We start from the raw sequence: 21,116 nt of genomic DNA, 5'->3' as shown, positions 1-21,116 counted from the left end.
AGACTGGCGGGACTGATGTCATCGCATTAGCATAAATTTCAGCCTGTTCCCAATTAAACCAGGAGAGCGGGGAGGCCATCAATCTGTTTTCACATGGCCGGGAATGGGCCAGCATCTCCTCTGCAGACAGACCAACAAAGAGCCAGGAGCTGCAGCTGAACTGTGGGTAAGCTCTGGAGTTGCTGATGTGTCCATGGCGATTTTTGAGTTGTTATTTCTTTATTTAAATTGTTTGAACATTAAACTGGGATTATATAATTTGTTTTTTCTCTTACTGGCTGGTGTGAAACATTGTGATAGTTTGGTGTTTTGCTTTCTACCTCAACTGAAGCATTAAAACACTTGTTCCTGCAGCTTTAGCGCATTTAATGATTCTTACTGACAACAACTCTATGTGGATCCGAAGAGATGCTCTAATCTTGTTAAGATTTGATATTGGGGTATTGATCTGGTCTTCGATGCCTTCAGGGTGTTCAGGTAAACCTAACAGAGGAAGATTTGACTGGCAGCACCGCACACTGTTTGGTCTTAAAGATCTAAAACAGAGAAACCGGCTGCTGCCTCATGTTGTGGAGACAGTTGAGTAATCTGGTTATTTGAATGCCATTTGCAAGCGTTTTTCCCTCTTGTTTAACTACTCTCTTTCAGTAATTATGTAATTACGGATGCACCACAAGATTAGGAATAAAACCATGTGCCACTTGCCACAGTTTAAAAGACATCAGAAACATGCTGTTGCTGGTTTTATAGGTGGATTTCATCCACACTAGGTATGGATGATACATCTTCGTGCAATTTAATTTCAGTCCATCTCAAAGTTTCTGTAATCACATTCGAGTGGTCATCTCCAACATGCCGAATGAGCTGCAGCTCTGCAGCGTAGGGTTCTGATTTGGGAGCACGACAGAGGGAGGGACAAATATTGGCACCCTGTTGGTTTCTCATGCCTGACCTTTGACATCTTCATGCCCCTGCGTCAGGTCAGACCTCTTTGAAGATCAGTCATTACAATTCCCAAAAGTGGCCACTTGAATCGGTCAGTTATTGGCAACGTAAGCCAACAGGGCTCACTTAGGTCATAGATGATGGTGGTGATTTAAGCGGAACAAGAAGAAATTCTTGCAGAAAGCAGTGGATTTGTTTTCTGATGAGGAAGATTGGGATCTTAAGAATTTATGCCACTTCTTCTATTTATGTTTGTCATGTCTTATTTATCGTCCATATGTAGAAAAGAATAATGCCATGCCTTTTCATTTTATTTCACACTGTGCATATAGCTGAACAACGTTATTATTATTATTATTATTATTATTATTATTATTATTATTATTATTATTATTATTATTATTATTATTATTCAAGTACAAATTCATCAAAGTGCAATTGATTGTAGCATTAAATTCAGTGAAATCTGCATATTAAAAATCTATTTAATTCATTCCAATTAATTAAACATGAAAATGCAACGTTTTTATCCTGAAGTCTAGAAATCAATTTTTCAAAGAATAAACAACGTTCCTTTTGAAGCTGATTTGTTGCAAAAATCATCTTTATGCAATAAATAAGAGACAAGTAGGCATTTTCATATCTGCACATGTATGTAAATAAAATGCAGCATTACATATTGCAATGTATTTCTTCAAGATTGCGATTTCAACAAGTGAAATATTATGCTTCTAGACAATTGTCGTTTCTCACCTCTGGGTGAACTGTCAATCCAGAACGCACGTTGTCAATGAATTTGCTCTCCATAAACATAACATTTCAAACAAAGATTAATAAATGCCAAAGTTGAACGATCAAATCTCGCGATAAAATGTTCATAATAATTCCATTAAGATTTCAATCGAGTTAGTTGTATGCAAGTTACAAGTGTGAAGTAATGTAATGAATATAATGGAACATGTATGCAATTTGGTTGCATTAATATTATTGTTGTTATTATTATGATTGTTTTTTTGTTTTTTTAAATAAATCGCAACAAAAACAAACGAAACTCATTTCATAAAACCCAAACGGCTGCTATGGATTTGTTTTAGACATAAATATATAAATATTATCCTGTTCAAATCTCTCGCTAATTCATACAAGTTTATTTTAACTCGTTGGAGCCAGGCCAGTTTGGGATGATAAATCAGGTTAATTTTCATAATACTGAGCAGAATAAAAAGCGCTTTTACAAACATTAATGCAACATGTCAGGCCGTGTTTTCCGTTCACACACAGTCACTTTACCTGCAGCAATGCCTTGTTTTGATACATTTAAAAGCCTTAATTTGGATGCTTTATTTACATTGCGTCATTATTAGTGATATTTTCTGGCGCTTAGTGTAATTTTATTTTATTTTTTTTAACGTGCTGTTGCTTCAGGCCGGGCATTTTATCTGTGCAGGCCCGACAGTTTCCGCAGTACCACCTCTCTGCCAGTAGGTGCCGTAGTTTTACACTAAAGATTGACGTTACTTCCCAGAACGTTTTCGGCAAAAAGGCCTCAGAAAGGCCTCTAGCTAAGAGAATATATACGTTGATGTTTACATTAGTATTCATCATCATGGTATATATGTACATAGTTAAAAATGATTTTTTTTTTCTGTGAATTAACAAACTTCGACCTCTATATGAAGAGATAGAGAATAAAAACATCTCAAATTGGAATAAAAAGTAAAATAAAATAAAGCTAAACTTTTCAATCTGAGATTCTCTTTGTTGTTTTGTCTCTGCATATTGAAATAAATTAAATAGGCTTACGTTTTAATGTTGGCCTAATTCATGTGTCAAATCGCTTCCCAAAAAGTGACAATAACAATACATGTTTTGACTACTTTGCCTGGAAAATGATAACATGTATTGACTCATTTTCAAAGGAGTACATGAATGATTAGGGCTATTGGAGAGAGGCAATGAAAGCTGTTCTGAATCCAGTGGCACAAGGATGGAGGTTGCAGGGCATACCCAAACTTTACCCATGTCATTTTTAAAAAATCTGAGTGACGGGACATTTATTTATTGTGATTTCAATCAAATTCTTTGTAACATGTCAGTTTTGGAAATGCGTCCATCACTCCCGGTCCAGCCCCCTCACCTTACCCCGGATAAGGAAGCAGAACAACACAACTCTTGAAGCTCTGGTGATGGCACACTATTGTTAATAACTTTCTGGAAGTGTCCCTGTGCAAATTCTGTATTTTAACCTCCAAATTTGAAAAAGAGAGAGAGAGAAAGACAGAAAGAAACCCAACATTTAATCTTTTCTTTAAAATAGTGTTGCAGAAATGAAAACATTATGAAATGCCAACAGATTCAACTTGCCAGCCCCTCCGTGTTATGCATATCCCACACACACACAATAACTCTTTGGGTAACACATTTGGAATAACATACCCCGGCGCACGCGCTATCCCTTACGTCAGCACGCAGCTTAACACGTCAAATTTTTAGTGGCGCACCTGCTTTTCTCTCTCTCTCTCTCTCTCTCTCTCTCTCTCTCTCTCTCTCTCTCTCTCTCTCTCTCTCTCTCTCTCTCTCTTCTTCTTCTTCTGCTTTTTACGACGCATTCACGCTGCCTTCTTCGCCTCTTCTAAAGATGAATGCCGGGTTTTGGAATATAATGCTTTAATTTGTTGCATTTTTAACACCTCTCTCTAAAGTCGAGATTTAGACGTGAGTGCCCGCCGTGCGTCCTGCCAGTTACGTCGCACCGCGTAAAGCGGCGTGACCCGCCGGAGCTCAGTGTAGAGGCATCGGCATCTGCTGGCCGCTGCGACATCAGCCCCGCGCACATCGCCGCTGCGTGCTCCGCATTTAACCCTCTCCGCTTCAGATCGCTCGATAACGGCGCATCCTTCCTGCGGTTCGCGCTCATATAGCTACACGGGAACTACACAGCGCTTAAACGCGCAGCCGGTTCGCTGCTGCTGCTGCTGCTGGAGGCGTTCTCATTCGCTCTCTCCTCCTTTCTCTCTTACGACGCTGGCACAGGTGCCTCAGAGAAGAGACGTGCATCATGCATGCAGGTGTGGGGACCACTCAATCAAGGTGCCGTGGTGTTTTTTGTTTGTTTGTTTGTTTGGTTTTTTTGTGTGTGTGTGTGTGTTGCCTTTTGGATGTTTTGCTATGGAGAAAGAGGATACACGATATGATGTGAGGGCTTCGTTTTTGTAGCGCATAAACCCCCATCTGCGAAAGTGCGCCTCTTCATCAAAGTGTGGAGATTCTTGATGCCCTCCTCCCTGCCATGTTGGATAAAAAAAAGGGGGGGGGAGGGAAGGAAACCTAAGGACGTGAGTTGGCATGAATGTGTGTCTAAAGAAAAAAAAAAGAAAAAAGGGAAAAAAGGAGTCCTGGGGCTTTGTCCTCCACGTCTCTCTGCGTCCCGTCACTGCCACGCAGTGAGAGGGCTGCACGTGGCGCAGCACGTCTGTCAGATGCTGGAAACCACGCGAGGACAAGGAGATCCAACTCCAACCGTGGGGAATCACGGTGGTCCGGGAATACTGTGTTGCTGTTGCGTTGCTGTGCGGGTCGTGCAAGAACATGGTGCAGCTGCGGCCGCTTTGAGTGCGTGTTTTGGGGAGGAGAGAGAGAGAGAGAGAGAGAGAGAGAGAGAGAGAGAGAGAGAGAGAGAGAGAGAGAGAGAGAGAGAGAGAGAGCGAGAGAGAGAGAGAGAGAGAGAGCGAGAGAGAGAGAGAGAGAGAGAGAGAGAGAGAGAGAGAGAGAGAGAGAGAGGAGGGGACCAACGACCCGGCAGCTTCCTCTATTCTGTCATCCAAGGGTAGTGAGGAGATGCTGAGACAGTGAAGTGGTCGCTGCATGTTTTTTTTTTTCTCTCGTTTATAATTTTTATTTTTATTTTTTCTGCATGGGATCCACTTTTGTACCGCTTTGTTTGAAGACGCGTGTCACTGGGGTTTGCCCCCCCTGGAGTTTTGGGGCTTTGGTAATGCCAGGTTGCTCTTGACTGAGAGATCCACCCGTAGAAACTTGCCTTAAAATTCTGAAAGGACTTCAACCGGAGATGCGGAATTTATTCGCTTTTTATGGCTTGTAAGTATTCCTCTTGTTAAAGATGAACTCAATTTGTCCGACAATAATAATAATAATAATAATAATAATAATAATAATAATAATAATAATAATAATAATAATAATAATAATAATAATAATAGTTTCCTGTGGGTTAAAGTGTGCCTCTGAAAGGGACGATATGTCAGGTGTACTGAGACCCGGACTGATGAGTGGCAGCCCGGCTGTTCCGTCCCACTTTGAGCGCAGCTGAGGCGGGCTGAGCTGAGTGGCCCCGGAGCTGCGCGGCGCTTAGAAAGCAAACAGTTGTGTGATTGTTAGCAGAGCCTGGGAAAATGTCCCCTCGGCTGGGAGGTGGAGGGACTTGACGCCAAAGCCCCTTGTTAAGAAGACTTGTGTGTGCTCCCAGACAGCATTGTAATGATAATGAGCACCAGCACGCTGTTGAACTTGATGTTGACTTTTTTCTTTCTATTATCGGACGATTTCCCCCTCCCCCCCACCTTTTTTTAACCCCCCTGTTCTTTCTTTCCATTCTTTTTTTCTTTCTTTCTTTCTTCTTTTTGTAAGTACCTTGTTTGTGGGAAGATGTTCTCCGGAGCAACCGTGTGAAATTAATTTATAAGACCACTGAAGCTGAAAAAAATATATGTATGACCACTAACTTTTAAAAGTACTAATATAGTTTTTATGTCATTTTTTTCCCTTTTAAAAATTAGTTTAAATAATAACATGAATTTAAATGATTATTTCTATACACTTTAAGCAAAAACTAAAGTTTTGTTGCTTTGTCTATTACTCTTGGTAGATAAAAGGAAATTATTTCAGAAATAAATCACAGTTTGAAGAAAGTTACACTGAAAAGTACAATTTTAAATCTCCATTTATTTATTTATTTGTTTATTTTATCCTTCTTTCTTTCATCCTTTCTCTTTTCTACTTTTCTTTCTTTCTTTCTTTCTTTCTCTCTTCATTTCTTTCTTTCTTTCCTGCCTGTCTTTCTTCCTTTCTTTCACCATGCAACAAGTACAGGCCTGATGTGATTGCATTGCTATTACTGGGTAGCTAGCTACAGTACGATACATTTGAATTGAATGCAGCTGCCCACAAAACAAACAATTCGGCACTTTTTACATTAAAAACGCTCAGATGTGCTTTTATAGAACTTGAGAGCCGCACTTTGCGTTTCCTTTCCTTATTCAACCGGTCCAACCAGGAAATGTTAAAGTCCAAAATGTGGCAAAATATAGCACGTTGCAAAATCATATTTTAAAAATATAAAAAACTTTTTTTCCAGGTTAAAAATGAGCAGCAACTGTATCTCGGGAAGAATGCTACAGTTAAGACTTATTGAAATAGTAATATTTTTTTCATTTTTCTTTAGGCTAACAAATAAACACCTTAGGCGTTTTGGTTGGGTCCTCATTTGAATACAGTAACGACGCATAAAACAAAAAACAATATAAAATAAATAATGGTATTTTTTCCTTTTCCAAAAACCCAAACAGGCAATTACATATGATCTAAATAGAGTTCAGTTGTGTTAAAGCTTTTTGAACAAACTCAAACGTTCCCTCGTTTTTCATTTTGTTTTTTGCTTGTTTGTTTGTTTTTTTTTTTGTTTTTGTATTTTTGGTCACCCATCATCCAAATAGCAAATATAATTTCGTTCGTTTCAGCACCATGGACAGAGATTCTGCTTTCTTCCGTCCGAGCGCCAACGTCGACGAAATGCAGTCTTATTATCCTTAAAATAACGATATTTTTACATTCCGTAACATTTTGGTATATGACATTTATATTTTTGTTAGATTTCAGTAGGATTTGTTGTTAATCCTACTGAATTGAATGCCCAGAAAACGGCATTCAATTCACGGAGCAAGAACAAAACTAGTCTGCGGGTTTTTTGTTTTTTTTTTAAACATATTCAAAAAGCATACCAAAAATCAAATAAAGGAAAAAGGTTAGCTCGCTAGAAAGAAATAGGCTGGAATAAAGCTTAAAGGCTTACCTTGGTTGGATGGCTTACGGTATTTATATGTGGTAGGACGTGACGCACCCAGGGGGCGTGTTCAGATGATAAGAGGAAGAACCGAAAGTCAATCTGCATTAACGTACTGTACTGTACTGTACGTTCACTTTGCGCCGCGGGCAAAAAAAAAAAAACATCTCTCTACCTCTCTCTTTCTTTCCCTTTCCCTCTCTCTTCCTCACACACCCACACACACACACACACACACACACACACACACACACACACACACACACACACACACACACACACACACACACACACACACAGATCTTACAGTAGGTTTACAACGTTAAGTTTGCCCCCTGCTATGTATACAGCTTGTGTTTTTAAAATTTGTGCTTTTGATAAATTGTAGCAAAATAAGAGAAATATTATTATTATTATTATTATTATTATTATTATTATTATTATTATTATTATTATTATTATTATTATTATTAAAGGATTCATTTCAAGTGCGAGAAAATAAATTTTACTGCAAGCCTCAATGTCTTAAGGGGAGATTATGAAAAAAATGAATGTGTGTGGGAAGGGAGTCGTCTTTTTTATTTTTTTATTTTGTGAGACATTTTACTTTTAAAGAATGAAAATAACATCCACCTTAATTTACCTATTTCATTTATGTATTTTTAAAGGATTCATTTAGACAATTACCCACACACAGAACGACAGTAGCAGGGCAGTTTCAATTTCAACTGGGTGGTTTTTACCAACCACACAAATCGAGATGAATGCAAGGCAAAACTTATTTTGCGCTCAGATTCTGCTATAATTATCTGAATTTTATTGTTATTGCAATTACAGTGCTAAAATAATCGTGGATCTGTTGAGGCTGTTGTCCGCAAACCTTCAAATATACCTTCAGATATTCTCTTTGAAAATATTATTCAGAACAACTGAAATTGTTCAGATGGGTTGTCAGTACAGAAATGAAATGATTTGTGACCAAACTGTTATTATTATTATTATTTTTTTTTATTTTTTTAAATAACCATGAGCACCTTCTCATAGCATCCACTTGTCAACAGCAATTTTTTTTCTTTTTTACACCTATAATCACATTTTAATAAAAAAAACAAAAAATAATTATAATATTCATATACAGGGTGAAACATGGCCACTTTATAGAGCAGTCATAAAGTGACCATGTGGTTATTATGCCGCTGTAACTCGCCGCTGGGGGCCAGATGTTACAGATGTTTCTCATTGGGCCAACCGGACGCATACAAACACAGCTACAACTAAATGAACTTTTAAGGAGCTCATGATGAGATGCAGCAGAACTAGGCTGCCATAGATAGATAGATAGATAGATAGATAGATAGATAGATAGATAGATAGATAGATAGATAGATAGATAGATAGATAGATAGATAGATAGATAGATAGATAGATAGATAGATAGATAGATAGATAGATAGATAGATAGATAGATAGATAGATAGATAGATAGATAGATAGATAGATAGATAGATAGATAGATAGATAGATAGATAGATAGATAGATAGATAGATAGATAGATAGATAGATAGATAGATCACCTTCTAATTTGGGATCCATGTTCACGTCTCGTGGGTTATCCTGTTTCGTGCCCACCCACGTGTTTGCGTGTCAGTAAGCATGCCTAATTCGCAGCAGCACCGTGCCTGTCCCTTGGCAGTGTGCACCCCCCTCCCCTGACCCCTCCCGTGGGGAGCACCAAGCGGCCCTGTGTCACATCTGACTCACTCAAAGCCTCTTATTTCCTCAACGCTTGCTGCATATTTCCCCCATCTTATGTGCGCGTTGTTTCCACGCACGGAGAGACAGTGCGTGCTGCTCTGTGTAAGCCGGGGCTTTGTCTTCACGTGCCGGCCGTCAGCCCACGTGGTTACCAAGACGCGCAGCGTCATGGGTGCAGCGCGCCAGGGAGTGATGCCCCTAAACCGAGCTAAGACCCTTCCAAAAATAAAAAATAAAAAGAATTGATGGGAAAGCACATTGACTGGAAGCTCGTTTCCATATACAATGAAGACTTGTAAGTGTTTAATTGTCATTTAACCGACTTGTTTTATTTTTCTTCTTCTTGAGAATAGGTTAGAAAATGTTAGGTACGTTCTCAGCAAACATGTTTTAGCAAACCTACTAAACGATAAAAACCATCTGGTTAAATCAACGACTTTAATTCATCTTCATTTATCATGTTGTTCCCATCTAAATGGATCTACACTGTTAAACTATTAAATAGGCACAAAGTGGCTGTTCTCTCTTTACGTCACCGTGCTGTTAAAGTACGTCGCATTCCATAATAAATTTATGTAACTGTATTTCAAATTGCACCCTAAATAGAAAAACAATATCATTACTATTCTTCAGACTTTTCTTGACTTAAGTGGATTTTTTTTGATTGCCTCTCTTTAATCTTCATAGTAGCTAAACCATATTTTAAACATATTTTATAGTATGAATTACAGTAACAATTTCTGCCAGTTTATACTTTATGTTTTATTTAACAGCAGTCTTTGTTATGTGCACTGTGCTGTTGACCTACTTTGCCTTAGTTGTATATTAACTCTAATGCGCAATTAAAAGTAGGAGCTGCTTGTTATCAGCGAGGTTCTGGTAGGCTAACAATTTACATCAGAGTATATTGTTGTCATTGCAAGTTGTTCTAAAAAGTGTTTAAAGCAAGCAAGGAACATTTTAATTAGGTTCCTCAGATGATATCTTGGGGTGAAAACAAGTCAGTGTAGAACTATTTTTTAATTATTTTTATATATGAATGTAACAAATTCTCCAAAGTAAGGAACAGAAAACATGTATAAATGTGTTATTAGATTAAAACAAATCAAGGAAATGAATAAGAGAACACCTTTTTGCTTTACGTAAAAAAAATAATAATAATAATAAAAAAAAACTTAGAAGTCCACGCCACACCCCGGCGGTGCCCCTGGAAACAACCAAAGCAAAAAGAAAGGAGAGCCCGATGACTAATACTGTCCTGAAAGCACCTCGGTTTCCTTTAGCTTGTCACTATCACTAAATTACTGAAACAAAAGCAGACCCACTCAATGAGGCAGGACTGGGTTTTTCTTGGAGGTCACATTGCTGACATTTTGCTGGAAGCCATCCTATACTGTATATTTATATATATATTGCACAATCCCGTGGTAGTTTGTCATTCTTTCAAACAATGCGCGGATTAATTCACTCAGCGGCGAAAAAATTATGGGTCCTGTGGTTTGAAATGGGTCGATGTGAGCTGGCATTTAAAAAGCAACAATGAGCCAGCCGTGTGTGTGCGAGGGGGCCTGGGCTCCGGAGGAAGTGTCTTATCTCAGCTCACGAGTTGCGTGATGGCGAGTAGCAGTTTGGATTTGACACTGTGTTGTGCTGTTAGCAGAGCAACGCGCGGTTATTAGAAGTCGTTAAGCCTTTCTGTCGGTGATAGATGGACGTGTCATCATCATCATCATCATCATCATCATGCAACTGCATGACTTCACCCTGCAGATGCTCGTCAGGATTCAGGTTTTTACACAAGCTGAAGTTAAAAAAAAGAGGGGAAAAAACAGTATGGAGACGGATGGTGGAGTTTATGTTGTGGTGATGGAGGTTGTTTAAAGGTTTTATTACTATTATTATTGTTAGTAACGTGGCAAACCAAAAGACACGGAAATACGTTCTTGTGTGTGTGTATATATATATATATATAACCTGTTTTTTGTGGGTGCGCGCAATTACGCGCGTCTATTAGAAAGGCAGATCGGGAGACGGAGCGAGGGAGGCGCGTTCATGCAAGGCGGATTGCAATGGCTCCATGTGACCACAACACAGGCAGCTCCCAGCGGCGGCCCCTTTAAGAGACGTGGGTTAGTTTTTCTCTTTGGTTATCTAGCTGTATGAGTTTATGTAATATCATAAAGCTAGAGAACCGAATGTATAAACTAATTCCGCAATCGTCACGGCGGAGCGAGCTGGAAGCGGAGCGAGAAGCGGGTGGTTGTGTTGGGGGGGGAGGTCGACTGCCTGAGCTGGCTGGATGAGCCGATGGATGCATGCGTGCACGGAGGGGGAGATGCAGCTTGAGGATGGAGAGCCCCGCCGGTGGATCACGCCGATGGAGCACCTTCTTCCTCCTTGGAAGATCATCGTTGCGGAAAAGAGAGGCGATCCTCCCTCAAAAGATGGATTCGTGGGACTACATTTATTTATTTATTTATTTGTTTATTTATTTATTTATTTTTTGATCAAGAGGGATGCTTGTAGTGACAGTAGTAAGCAGCCGGACACGAGCTCCATTCGCTGAGGGGTGATGAGGATGATAGAGGCGCCGATGCTGGTGTCTTTAATGGACCATTCCCAGTTTGGAACTACACGGCACGTGGCCGCATGTGCCGTTTTTTTTTTTTTTTTAATTCATTGCTACTTGGACGCCGCTGAACAGCAGACACAAGGTGAGATGTGCACGATGTCAGAGGCACCCGATTGGAGGACTCCTGGGAGTCACGTGTTCTACCAGCAGCCCCAACTATGCCTTGCATCTCTGAAAGGGATATTAACAACGAAAAGTAGCTGCTGTGTTGTGTTATCATGCTTTGGTGCATTTGCACATCAATGTAAAGTCTCATTCTAAGAAAAAAAAAAAAGTTGGCTAGATAGGATTCACTTTGTCATGTGCCACATAGAAGATGAGATTCCATGTTCAGGGCTTGAGATGTTACAAAAAAGAGAACAAGTAGGATAGTTTCCAGCTATACATTCGGTGTGTGTTGACATAGTGTCAAGGTAGTTTTAAAAAAAAAGTTATTTCTTTAAGATCACAAACAATCTCCATCATCACATTCATGTGGTTTAAAGTCTTTTTAATAAAAAACGTCTTGAGATAATAGAGTTCTTTTATCTGAGACTGCCTCTCTAACCCGCTGCTGCACACTGATGGCTAGCTGGCTGCAAGAATGTTTCTAAGCTTCTCTCCCACTTGCAAGAAGGAAACAATAAGCTGTTAGGAATCTATTACTTTTGGGGACTACTGCACCCATGGCAACCTAAGGAGCACATCTTAGCTAAGTCATTAGCTCTTTATGTCCTACTATACAAAGGAGAAAAGACATGCTTTTCTATTAAAAAAAAAAAAACAATTAGCCATTCCCACATTTTCCTTCAGATATTTGTAAAATAAATTCTATAATGTCATGAAACTGTGACATTTTTACTCAGACTGGCCCACGTGTCAGTATGTCAAGCTAAAAAGAGGAAATGAGACAGTTATCCAGTTCAGTTTGTGCTTGTCAAAGGTAAAATCTTATATCCCTGGATTTATCTTTGCCACCATTATCAGCCCGTTTGAGCCTGATTCCTTGGAAAAGGTTCTGCAGAAGAGTGAGGTCAAACACATATTGTAGATCAAGTACCCATTTCAAGTATTCGCTGTTTTGCAGATGATTGCTTGGCAGTAACGGTGCTTATTGGGCTTATTTAAATATTTAGGGAAAAAGAAATGCAGCTGTACAGTCAGACTGTGTTCCAGCTCCAAAATGTCAACAAGATTGTTAGAGATTTAATGTATACTTTTAAGAGTAGAAGATGTTTTACAAACATTTTCCAAAGAAAACTTTGACGTATAAGTTGAGGTGTTTGAACTGTTTGTGGTTTTGTGTAGATGATGATTTCGTCACCTAATTTCTGACCAAGGGTGTTCATGAGAGACAGTTTGAAGAAAATGCTGCTCACTCACCACCTTCTTTGTTTTCGCTGTATTTTGGTGACTGCGATCCATCGCCACATATAGATGTAGGAAAGTCACTTAACCGTTTTTGCACGGATGAAGATATACATTACAAATGTCAAAATATGTCAAAGATCCAGAAACTAGAGTTTCTCCTGGTCAAGATCTGTTGACCATTAAAGTATCAATCTAACGTTTTTTTTTGGTTTTTTTTTGCACAAGTCAAAGAACTTTTGCGATTGAATCACTAAAACAGGCTTAAAAAGACCCACTTCCCCTAAAATCTGACCCTTGTCGCTACTGAGACAGGGTCAGCGTGGTCACCCTGGCCTGCTTTTAATAACCCAGTTTGTCTTGCAACACGACCCGTTTCTTCTCTTCTCCATCCAAGTCGAGGAGGGGGGGGCATCTGAGTGAAAGGTTTAACTCCACAGTGGTAAAAGCCTGTTGAATTTGAACAAGTCATTTGTGTGTTACAGCTTCTAAAGCTTGTGTGCCTGCCTGTGTCTCTGCTTGTGTGCTGAGTGTAGGTGTGCAGCAGCACAGATCCTGCCTGACTGCCTGCCTGGTGCTACAGGCCCCAGTTTTGCACTGCATCACAGATCAGAGAAGATGCTAGCACTGCTGCGCCTTTGTGTCGCTACAACCCTGTTTGTGTGCCTCGCGGTCTAGGCGTTGACACTTTTTGGTTTTAAATTGTAGTTTAAATTGATGCTATTAATGGTCATTTCATGATTTGCAAATGTGCTGTTCCGAGGCATTTAGTGTAATTTGACCGAGGAGCAGGACACTGGCGTCTTGCTAAGCCTGTTACTCCAGTATGTAAATTATTTTAGGTACTGAAGCCAATATCAAAACGCCACCATCGGTCTCTCTTTAGTGATTTGACAGAAATAGCTCCTGAAATTGAAAGTCAGAAGCCCATGTTCTGAGGCAGTCATCCTTACTGTATGTCCCTTAAAGATAAAGGTCCAACTCTGAGCCGGGGATTTATAACACAGCGTGATCCGTCAGCCGCAATTGTTCTACACCAACAAGGCCGCCCTCCCCACGTTCGCCCTGTTGCAGCAGCAGCAAAAAAAAAAAAATTATTAAAAAAAAAATTAATGCATTGCTGAGGGCTAATAAATGGAGGATATGTGGAGAGGCCCTTTGAGATTCAAATGCAGTCTGGTGAGCGTTCACAGAGGCAGGCTAGACGTGTGTTTTTTTCCCACATTAATATGTGTCTGTCTGGGGGCGCGAGGAGGAGGCCTCTACGCACCAGATGGAGCCCAGTCTAGACTGGGTCTATCTCTTGAGCACCTGCCATAAGGCTGCATTAAACATTCCATTGTCTTGGTGATTTGTACGTCTCCATTTGTACATCTGCTTGAACGCCCTTTATAGTTTCTGCTGCCCAATTTATTCCGCACGCATCAAGATGGCCGTGTTAAACGAGGAACACAAAGCGACGCAGCGGCGAGTTAAGAGAGATTTGAATCTGTCGCTTTCGCAAAGTTTCGCCCGCTGCGTCTTCCGTTCATTTCGTTTTGCCAGGTGCACGAACGGATGTGGCGTCGGACGGATCGGACGTGTACTGCGTTCTTACCCTGCACACAACAGAGCCATTGTTTTAGCTTTACGGCCCTGCTGCAAGCTCACTATCCCACAGATGTTATCTCGATTGTGTCACACTTGGCTACTAGATTCCACTGCGGCGTGCACGAGTGTGGGCGCACACGCATCCCCGCTTCCTCGGATGTTGTCCATGAGAGTGCGCGTTATTGCTACACCCAGAGTGCCTCATTTTTTGCCACTAAGGGCTATAATAAACATGACAGAATACAGTGGGCTGCAGAGCAGGCCTTTTTTCACACTCAGAGATCTGCTTTGATACCATCACAACATGAATTATATGTTTTTGCACGAGAAGCCTCTGCAGAGACTGTCTTAATGTCATCATTGGAAACTACTAACTAGTTCTTCTTCTACTTCTACTTCTTCCTTCTCCTCCACGGCTTTGACAGCCACAATTGACAGTGTTTGAGTCTTACAGTAATCTAAATCCATATTTTGTCATCAGCTTCCTGTTATCGTTTTTACCTTGGATTGCAGTGCCCTATATAAACCTTTTTCTCTGAACTTATGTATTCTGGGTTTGGTAGCCTAGCAACAGCCTCTGACCCATGCAAGAGAAAGAGGGGGGGGGGGATTGAAAGGGCTGACATGCAGGCTTTAAACCCACGGAGGACGTCAGATTTCAGTGGATGTAATCTTTGAGCATTTTGTGTAATCGCTTGTGAGGTGTGTTTCTCTGTGCGCGGATGTGTGCATGTGTTTGTGTGTATTATCTGGCTTTACCAGCCGTAAGAGAAAATGGGGAGAAACTCCTTGCCGGTATCTGAATAAAAAGGAAATTAGCACATTTTTCAAAAGATCTATCAGTGCATCATTTTTAATACTCTTTCTTAAGATTTACTAAAAAAAGGGCAACACTTCTAACTTTTTACTTTTATTCAATGAAGCTTTTGTGAACAGAGCCATGTCTTGCATTAACACAATTTATTAAATAGCATTTTGTTGGAATTCTTTGCTGACATTTCGACTTCAAGACTAAACATTTTATGTAATAATTATTCACAAAAATCCAACATAAGGTGAAGAAGAAAAACTTCTTCTGTGAGATATAAAACATTTTTGTTTGGGGAGATATTAGAGCACTTTTGTAAGAATAGTGTTTTCATGTTTTGCAGGAGTAAGTGAAGCTCTACAGAAATACTCGCACCTCATCCACAGGCCTTCTAGCAACAGACAGCCTGACCTTCTGGCCCGAGGAGCGGAGGTCAGTGACGGGGTCAGGCCATCGCTGTGACGTCAGAGGTGAGACAAAGTCCTGCTCCGCTGCACCTGATCTGCTGTTGTCCTCTCACTTGAACTTGAACTAGGTGCACAAATCTCTCAAACAACATGACCAGCGGAAAAGTTTTTAAATTTGGCACCCTGAATAACAACTCTCTGTTTATTTCATACATCACACGTAGGTCTTTATGAAATTCCCAAATGATAAACCTTGAGTATAAATATCATGGTTAAAAAAACACACACACACACACACACACACACACACCTAACTGCTTTTATTTAAAATGCAAAGACCATATTTTGTCCTCCTGCTAAAATACAAAACAGAACTTTATTGTTTTGGTGTTAATACAGAACATGTAAAAACATATAAATAGGCATTTAGCAGTAATCTACAAATAAATGTGCCTATTACGAAGAGTATTATTTTGTTTTTCTGCCCTTTGCACAGTAGACAACTGAAAAAAAATGTGTTAGCTGGTTTATAATTTGGGCTCGCTGCTCAGATAGAGGCTGATAAACGGATATTTATTTGTCTCTCTTCTAAGTGGGAGAAATTCTGAAAGTCTTTTGTCAGCTTACTGACAGGCAGTGTGTCAAAAATTAGGAGCAAAAGCTGCTTTGCGATATTCTGGATTCTTTGACTTCTCATAAGAATAAAAAAATTTTAACATTTGAACGGAAGAACAGCAAAAGTATTTTTTTTTAATACTGTAACTTTTTACTAACTTGACACACTTTCATGTGGTTAACCCTCATGTTTAGGATGGATATTTACTAGTTTGCTCTCCTCACCTTCCTAGTCAGTCACTTCTGACCACATTCTTTATATTGTTTCAATTTGTCTGATTCTCCAGTGTTGGCAGATAAATGGAGCGGGGAGCCATTTTTATACATTTGTCCCATCTTTTTTTTTTAGCCTTAAAACATATATAGTGGCAGTGTGGTTTAGTCTGATATGTGTGGGAGGTGTGCTCGTGTGGAAAGACTGACAGGGCGGCTAAGTTACTTACTAATTCCCTCTATTCATAACTTTTTATTCTTACTTTTGAGTCATATGGAGAAAATAACCTATTTTTTTTCTCTTTTGTTTTGTTAAGACTTAATGATTTTTAAAAAATCTTTGCACTTTGACAAAAACATCTTTTAACTAACCTACATACATGAAGAAATATTTCTATTTCTCAAACTTTATTCTTTTTTTTTTTTTGCTATCTATTAATGTTCAACATCTTTCATCAACTTGCACCAAAACTCGGTTTTCTACCAGGCAAAACCGTTCCCACTGTGTGTTTTAGTAAAGTACGTATTATGTTGAAGGTGATGGACGGCTGAAGTATGCGCCTCGCTCGCTTTCTTCTCAGTTTCCCTCTCGGCGTTGAGTGACAGGACTAAAGATTACCTTCACTTTCCTGACTGCTGCAGCAGGCAGCGAACGCTGCTCAGCTCGTGCATGCTCAGCCTCCTGTGGAGAACAAAGTGGAGGGAGAGAAGGAGGCCGAACGACTCGTCGAGATATAGGGGGCCACAGAAGAGAAACAAAAGAAGAGATTTTTTTTTGTAGGTTTTTATTTCCCTTTAGGGTTAGAAGATGAGCGTTCTGTGACTTTGGCCTAGTTCTATATCAGCTTTTCTCCCACCTCATGAGAGAAGAGTTTGCGTTTGAGAATCAGACAAGAGAAGATCAGAGGATATTTCACAGCCTGTGGCTATCCTCCTCCATCGCGTTCGACCACCTCTTAAAGCTCCTTTCGCTTTGCCTCGACTCAATGAGGGCTGCCGGTCTACTTAGTCAATATCATATCCACAAACTAGTCAAATCGATGCAAACAGGCTTTGGCTGGACACGAGCTTTAGAAGTGAAGGCATAGCTACCGGCTACGTTTGATACAGAGATATAATAATCCAGAAGTGACACTCGCTGCGTCTTCTTTGTATTCGTAAGAGCATATTAAGAACTCGCATGCAGACGTCTGCGTTCCTGCCCTGTTTTCCTCCTTACGGACCTTGCGGGCAGGTTATGGATTTGTTTCGTTAGGAAGTGCAGACAGCAGGATGTGCGATTTCACACGTCAACACTGCTGCTTCCACAGTTGAGCACTCTCATGTATATGGAGAGAGTCAAAGACGAGGGAAGCTTTAATCCGCTCATTTATAGTACCTCAGATCCAGTTGACATCTCTCACTCAGGCACATACCGCTGTGTGTACCGTATCTCAGTTGCCCTCCCCCCCCACCTCACCTCCTTTGCCATTCCCTCTATTTGGGCTCATCTCGCCATCACCGCCACCCCAGAGAAACCAATTCAGACTGCTGCTCCACACCGTCATGGCATGTTGGCCCAGGGAGATGGAGTTCTTTCAGGTCCTTGGCTACGACCTCCCCACGCCGTCGCTGCCCCCCTCATGCTGCCTCTCAACATTTCCTCAACACGGCTGGTGTCCCAGCCGGGCAGCCAGACAGAGCTCGGCACCATTTCTGAGGATCCATCGGAGCTATTCTGCACATTCTGCGACAATTAATTTAATATCAATTTTATGAGAGTCAGATTTCTCTTTAGTTACTACAAATAACATATGACGTTACGTGGTAATGATAACACAAGATCCATGTCGCTGCAAGAGGTTCCTGCTGTTTTCTGACGTCCCCAGCCTTTTTTTTAGAAGGCAGCTTAAAACAACGGCTGAAAATGGTTTCCAGAAAGTTTGTACATCTTTTTGCTTTCTTTGAGTTAATTATTCAACACCACTTTGATGATGACAATAACTAAGAGTGTTCTTCCCTCAGTCACAACTTCCACCACGAAGAGTGTTGTTGTCAGTGCTCCCAGTTACTGCTTTAGACCTGGGCGTACCTACACATCCATGCACATGAGCATCATTCACTCATATTTAATCAATGTTTTGGCTGAATTGAATCAGAGGTTTTCACTCAGAGGTGACGGTTTTCATGACTGCCTCACAGAGGGTGATATTGCGTCGGTGTGAAGATGATGAAGAAGAAGATAATAGAAAAGAAAGAATCAATTATATGGCTGGTGTTATGAAAAATTGACTTTCTGGAGCTTCATGTCATGTTCTAAGGCTATTCCCTCATCAAACACGTACCTGGAGTGATGCTTTGACTCATTAATGGATGTTTGAAGAATCCATGAATCTATTTTGGCAGCTGTTTGGAGGCGCCTAAACGCTTGCTCGTACAATGTGTCACTTATTTCCATAAAGCTGTTCCTCAGGCAACCTCCTCCATGCTTTCCCCACAGCACCTCTAGGCTAGTGGCAGCAGCGATTAGCAAACACCTGGTTGAACTGGAATCACATTTATCATAAATACTTCTCAGTTCATAAGTTATATTGACCAGTCAGAATTATTATACTTTCATCAGAGGGCCTAACTTGCCCAAGAAAACATACCATCCCCAATCAATGGAAGTATGGGATTTTTATGTCCATATTTTATGAAAATATGTTACCAACAAAACTTAAATACAATAAACTGAAAGACAAAGTCAAGTTCATGGGAATAAAATATGAATAGGGTGCATGGTGTTGAATGGATAACATGCTTCTCTTCCTGTCGCATAAATATAAAACAACAATAAAAGAAAAAAGTCAGAAACAAATAAAGCCTACATAATGTTCAACCCTCAAATCAAACACATAGCCAACAAGCTATTGTTGTGTAAAGTGACAAACCGATTTAAGCAGCTTGTTGTTTGGTGGTTTCTGTTTATTTTTTTTTCAAAATTTTTTGGGAGGGGTTGCTCTTGATATCTTACTGTTTGCATAAACATCCCTGCTTTATTTGAAATGATAACCAGCTTGATAAGGGATTAATGCCTCTGACTGAAAACGTTGGGCGAAAAGAGGAGGCCTTAGATGGCTGTGTGTGGGAAGCCAATCAAGTGTAGAGCGGTGGTGTATGTTAACATAAATTAAACTTCAAATTCAGAGAAGAACAAAGGAAAGGAGAGCGTCAAGAGGACAGAGGGAAAAAAATGTTTGAAGAGTTTAACGAACACAAGATTTAAAACTGGAATATTGAGGAATTAGGAAGTTTGCTTTTATTCAAGTAAGTAGAATAAAAGTTGCTTTTATGTACTCTTTTTTTTTGCATTGTTATTTGTTTCTTTAGTTCGACCTTGAAACACTGTGGCCTCTGGCATCTCAATGCTGAATGGTGGCTGTATTAAAGATTGGTGGTGGCTGTGATCGTGGGGTGCAGAAGGGTGACGGACAGAGGAGGGAGGGATGGGGGGGGGGTCCTCTGAAAGGCAGCGGGGCTACGGAGTGAATGGGAAGCAAAGGGGTGGGGGGTGGACACAGGGTAGAGGGTGGTGTGGGGGGGTATAAGCGGCGGAGGCAGGTTGGGGGTGGTGGAGCTTCATTGGTTCAATGCAACGGCAGAGGCAGCTGTGAAAAGAGGTCTCCCCTTTTTCCCACGCCCGGTCCGATGCGGAGACCCCGCTTCAGCCGGCCGGGGTCAAGTCACATTTCTAATGCATGCACCGGGCCTGCGGATTCTCACAATGCATACACGCCGCTCATTTACTTTATATATGCACACAGACAGAAGCACACACTCGTATATACACGAGATGAGGAGGCGGAGGGGGTGGGGGGGGACAAACAGTCTCTGTGACAGACGAAGGGGGGGGGGGTCGTCTTCTTGGCAGGCAGCGATTTCTTGACCGTTGGCAGCGTTGCCTCGTCTTCATCCTGCAACCCTACGAATTAACAAGCTGTAGCTGCGCTCACAAACACACACATGCAGATACCTCTTCAGTTCGTATAACGGCTTGTTAAACGTTAAAGATTTCAGACTTGATGATGTCAAGTCTCTTTGGCATAAGAATATATTTATTGGCTTTCTCTGGTTCATAGCAGTAAATATCCTTCTTTGTTTTTACAAGTTCATGTCTTAGCTGCTATTTACAAATTATAATCATATTCCAGGGAGGGGGATGTAAATGCTTTGTTCTGAACTCCCCTAGCCCCCCAGCACTACCACTCCAATGCCAGATGCCCTGCTGTATTGTGCTGGTGCCGGGGTGGGGTGAGGTGGAAGGGGGTAGACGGGGAAGCAAGCCCCCTTCCTCTGTCTGTCTCTCTGCACCAGGTTGTCACCCTAGTTGTCTGTCTGTCAGGACAAGTGTGGGAAGGAAAAACATTCAGTATGGGAAGGGGGTGATGGTGGTGGAAGTTCAAGGAGAGGTTCAGGGTTCTTTTTTCTTTTTTTTTTTAGGGGTGGGGGGAGAAAATTTGGGGATTTAAAGCTAGGGAAAATGAATCTCTACCCTTGGAAAGGTCACAGAGCAGCTTTGAGTAGGAGGAAAGTGTGTGATAAGTGTGTGTGTGTGTGTGTGTGTGTGTGTGTGTGTGTGTGTGCGTGCGTGCGTGTGCGTGCGTGCGTGCGTGTGTGTGTGTGTGTGTGTGTGCGTGTGTGTGTTAGGTTGTTCTGGCCTTCTTTAGCAACTTTTCAACAAACTGAAATTTAGATGAGTTTGC

The 21,116-nt window shown here is 40.8% G+C and overlaps 1 long non-coding RNA gene across 5 annotated transcripts in view; it reads left to right on the top strand.

Annotated features, from left to right (window-relative positions):
* Window positions 1-21,116, top strand: part of LOC103463697 (uncharacterized) — a 51,204-nt gene continuing 30,088 nt past the window's right edge. The window contains exons 1-2 of one of the 5 annotated variants that reach the window (XR_001776540.2): window positions 1-166; window positions 15,501-15,627. This is a non-coding gene — a long non-coding RNA (uncharacterized LOC103463697). Of the gene's footprint in view, window positions 167-3,537; window positions 4,036-4,305; window positions 5,044-10,975; window positions 11,495-15,500; window positions 15,628-21,116 lie in introns of those variants that run through there. The other 4 variants (XR_001776542.2, XR_533536.3, XR_533535.3 and 1 more) reach the window with 4 other exon arrangements.

This window comes from Poecilia reticulata, chromosome 4, assembly GCF_904066995.2.
Source record: "Poecilia reticulata chromosome 4, P_reticulata-male-v2, whole genome shotgun sequence".
Classification (NCBI taxonomy): domain Eukaryota; kingdom Metazoa; phylum Chordata; class Actinopteri; order Cyprinodontiformes; family Poeciliidae; genus Poecilia; species Poecilia reticulata.
This window is presented reverse-complemented; position numbering and strand designations above follow the sequence as displayed.